The following is a 5,111-nucleotide window of genomic DNA, read 5'->3' as shown; positions in this document are numbered from 1 at the left end:
TCAATTGAATATTTTTTAGTCTAAAATGAACTTGAGTGGCAATAAAATGGTATCCATAAAAATAAAACCACTGCTTATTTCACATTTGAAAGTTAGGGTTTGGTCATCATAAAGCCTGAGTTAACAGTGTCTCAGACTTATAACTTCTCTATTATACTGAACATCTGAAATTTAGCACTAAAAAGACCCTAGGAAGTGAATCCAGAGTTTTCCCTTAAGAAAACTGAAAAATAGAAAAAATAGCTTCTTAATGTGTTTCCCCACATTGATTCCCCTTTGATTCTGAGAATTCATATCTCCAAGTCTGACCACTCTTTCAATGAACATTTACATAGCCCTTGACCACCCAGGTCTCTCCCTCTCCCACCCATTGAAATTTTAGGGGTCTCCATCCTGTTAGGATGGAGTCATTTGACAGAGATAGACTTGAATATTTTGGATAAATCTTGTACAGTTGTTTCCAGATTAATCATTTTAAACTCTTTCCTGCATCTCAACACCAACATTAACCATTAAACCATAAATTAAAAGGTGGAATAAGGGACTTCTGATTTCCAGTTCCACACATAAGGAGCGAGGAAGTCATCACTCTCTCCTAATAATAAGCAAACACCTGAACAGACTGAAAAATCAACAGTTCTTCTTGAATCCAGAAGAGAGGAGACAGGGCAAACTGTTGCCCTCAAGTTTGGAGAGACAGACAAGTGAACACAAGGAGTTGCAGTTCACCTGAGCAGAGACTCACAAGTGGAAACCACTGTAGGCACCAGTGCCAGGATAGGAAAACGTGAATTGTAATTGGCAAATATAGGCTCAGGCTGGACAACTCTAAGAGTTATAAACTCCAGGGGGACCCAGTCATGGGGGACCCCACAATATTATGAGATTTACCTCTAGGAGTTCTACCAGATTCCCACAGTAAATATCAGAGAAAAATTACCTTGGGCAGGGGGAGGGGAAAATATCAGAGAAAAATTACCTGCAGGCAGGGGGAGGGGAAAAGTAACTGATCTGAAACATTACAGAGGACTCTGTTCTTAAGGCCTGCTCTGAGGGGACATGAGTTAATCAGTGCCTAACCAGCTGGGGTATTATCATAACCTAACTAATCTGGGGAAGGGAAATACCCAATTCCAGCCCACTCTAGTCATCTTGTCACATGGAAAGGGAGAGAAAAAACTGAAAAACACCTGTGAAATTTACAGTGCAGAAGCACAGGCTTAATAAAGATTGATACCTAATTATAGGATTATAGAATGCTTCCCCTTATCTCACACCTCACCACTTATTACTAAAGGCTTATTTACAGCAGTTCTTTTACCCAGTATATGATGTCCAACTTTCAAGAAAAAAAAAATACAAGGCATACCAAAAGGCAAAAAAACACCATTTGAAGAGACAGAGCAAGCATCAGAACCAGACTCAGGTATGGCTAGGACGTTATAATGATCACCCAGTAATTTAAAACAACTATGATTAATATGTTAAGGGTTCTAATGGATAAAGTAGACAGCATGCAAGAACAGATGGACAATGTAAGCAGAGGTATGGAAATCCTAAGAAAGAACCAAAAAGAAATGCTAGAGATCAAAAACACTGTAGCAGAAATGAAGAATGCCTTTGGTAGATTTATTAATAGATCAGACATGGCTAAGGAAAGAATCTTTGAATGAGAGGATATATTACTAGAAAACTCAAAACCGGAAAATCAAAGAGAACAAAGACTGGAAAAACAATTGAACAGAATGTCCAAGGACTGTTGGACAACTACAAAAAGTGTAACATACATGCAATGGGAATACCAGAAGAAGAAGGAAAGGAGAAGAAAATAGAAAAAATATTTAAAACAATAATGACTGAGAGTTTCCCCAAAATTAATGTCAGACACCAAATCACAAATCCAGGAGGCTCAGAGAACACCAAGAAAGATCAATGCCAAACTTATATATATATATATACACACACATATATATATATACATCCAAACTACAGAATTACAGATATATATATATATATATACATATACACACAGAGGGGAAAAACACCTTTCTTATAGCGGAAGAAAGATAAAAGTTACACCTGACATCTCCTCAGAAACCTGCAAGCAAGATGAGAGTGGAGTGAAATATTTAAAGTTTTGAGAGAAAAAAAAACCTAGAATTATGTACCCTGCAAAATTATCCTTCAACAGTGAAGGAGAAATGAAGACTTCCTCAGGCAAACAAAACTTGAGGAGAAAGGCAAATACAGTATGATATTACTTGTATCTAGAAAAGCCAATCTCATAGAAACAGAGAGTAGAATGGTGGTCACCTGGGGCTTGGGGGTGGGGGAATTGGGGAGATGTTGTTTGAGAGTACAAAACTGCACCTGGAAGATGAATAAGTTCTGGATATCTAATACACACCATAGTGATTATAGTCAACAATACTGTATTGTAAACTTCAAGGAAGCTTGATCTTAACTATTCCTACCACAAAAAAGAAATAATAATAATGTGATGTGATAGGGATCTTAGCTAACACCTCAATGATAATCATATTGCAATATATAAATATATCAAATGAACATGTTGTACACCTTAAAGTTACAATGTTATGTGTCAATTATATCTCAATAAAAAATTAAGGAAATTTGTTGTCAGTAGACCTACTTTGCAGGAAATGGTAAAAGAAGTTTTTTTAGAGAGAAGGGAAACAATATAGGTAGAAACTCAGATCTACATAAAGAAAAGAAGAGTTTAAAAGAAAGAATAAGTAAAGCTAAAATTAAAACTTTTTTTCTTGTTCTTAATTGGTCTAACAGATAACAGTTACTTCACAAATATAACAACAATGTACTCAATTATATATGCTTAGGTATAATTATGTATAATTGAAATTAATGAAATGAATGACAGCAATTGTACAAAGACTGGGAGGAAGGAATTATTATAATCTTATTATTATAAAGTACTCACACTACCTGTAAGTGGTATAGTGTTGGTTGAAAATGGACTTGGATTACTTGTAAAATGTATATTGCAAACTCTAGTGCAATCACTAAAAATGTTTTTTTTTAAGTATAACCAATATGCTAAAAAGGAAAGAAAATGGAATCATATAAAATTCTCAATTAAACAAAAAAATGAAGAAAAAGAGTAAAAGACAAAAACAGGAACAGAAACCAAGGGCAACAAATAGGAAACAGTAATGAGTATGGTAGATATTAATCCAAATATATCAGTAATCCCTTTGAGGGTGAAGCATCTAAATGTTCCAGTTAAAAGACAGATTATTAGAATGGATCAAAAAATATGATCCAACTATATGCTGTCTACAAGAAACTCATCTTAAATATAAAGACACATATAGGTTAAAAGTAAATAGATGGAGGAAAATATACCATGCTAACACCTTTAAAGGAAAGAAGGAGTAGCTCTATTAATTTCAGACAGAGTAGACTTCAAAGTAAGAAATGTTATCAGGGATAAAGAGGGACATTACATAATGACAAAGGAGTCAATATCTCCAAGATGACATGAGAATTCTTAACATGTATGTGCCTAACAACAGAGCATCAAATTACACGAGGCAAAAACTGATAGAACTTCAAGGAGAAATAGATGAATCCACTATCATGGTTGAAGACATGAACACCCCTTTATCAGAAATACACAAATCCAGCAAGCAGAAAACAGTAAGGGCATAGGTGAACTCAACAACACCATTAATCTACTGAGTATAATAGATCGGCTACTTCATCCAGTAACAGCAGAATACACATTTTGGGGGGCTCACATGGAACATTTACCAAGATAGACCACATGCTGAGCCATAAAACATACCTTAACACATTTAAAAAAGAGAAATCATACAATGTCTCCATTCTGACCACAGTGGAATTAGACTAGAAATCAATAACATAAAGATAGCTGAAAAATCCCCAAATATATGGGGATTAAACAACACACTTCTAAATAGCACATGGGTCAAAGGAAAAAAGTCTCAAGAGAAATTAAAGTATTTTGAAATAAATAAAAATGAAAATAGAATTTATCAGATTTGTGGGATGCAGTGAAAGCAGTCATCAGAGGAAAATTCATAGCATTGAATGCATATATTAGAAAATAAAAAAGACGTAAGATCAGTAATCTAAGCTTCTACCTTAGGAAATTAGAAAAAGAAGAAAATTAAATCCAAAGTAACCCGATTAAAGGAAATTCTAAGAACCACAGCAGAATCAATAAAATCGAAAATAGGATATCAATAGAGAAAATCAACAAAACCAAAAGCTGGCTCTTTGAAAAGATCAATAAAATCAACAAGCCTCTAGCCAGGCTAAGAGAAAAGAGAAAGAACACAAATACTAATATCAGAAATGAAAGAGGACACATCACTCAGGTGCCATGGGAATTTAAAGGATAATAATAAAGGATAATAAAGTAATACTCTATGCCCACAAATTTGATAACCTGCATGAAATGGATCAATTCTTTGAAAGACACAACTTGTAAAAACTAACAAACACAAGAAGAAATAGATGATCTGGATATACCTGTATTGATTAAGGAAATTGAATTAATAATTAATAACCACTCAAAATAGAAAACACCAAGCCCAGAAGGGTTCATTGGTGAATTCTACCAAACATTTAAGGAAGAAATTATACCAATTCTCACAATCTCTTTCAGAGACTAGAAGCAGGATGAATACTTTCCAAATCATTCTATGAGGCCAGTATTACCCAAATACCAAAATAGGACAAAGACATTACAAGATAAGGAAACTACAGGCCAATATCTCTCATGAATAGAGATGCAAAAATCCTCAGCAAAATATTAGCAAATTTAATCCAAAAAAGTATGAAAAGAATTATACACCATAACCAAATAGTATTTACCCCAGGTATGCAAGGCTGGTTCAACATTCAAAAATCAATGTAATCTGTCATATCAACAGACTAAAAAAGAAAAATCACATGATCATATCAGTAGATGCAGAAGAAGCATTTGATGAAATCCAACCCTCTTTCATGATAAAAGAATTTTTAAAAACTCAGTAAGCTAGGAATAGAGGGGAATTGTCTCAATGTGACAAAGACTATCTACCAAAACCTACAGCTAACATCAT

This window comes from Tursiops truncatus, chromosome X (assembly GCF_011762595.2).
Source record: "Tursiops truncatus isolate mTurTru1 chromosome X, mTurTru1.mat.Y, whole genome shotgun sequence".
NCBI classification, from domain to species: Eukaryota; Metazoa; Chordata; class Mammalia; order Artiodactyla; family Delphinidae; genus Tursiops; species Tursiops truncatus.
Note: the sequence above shows the minus strand (reverse complement) of the source record.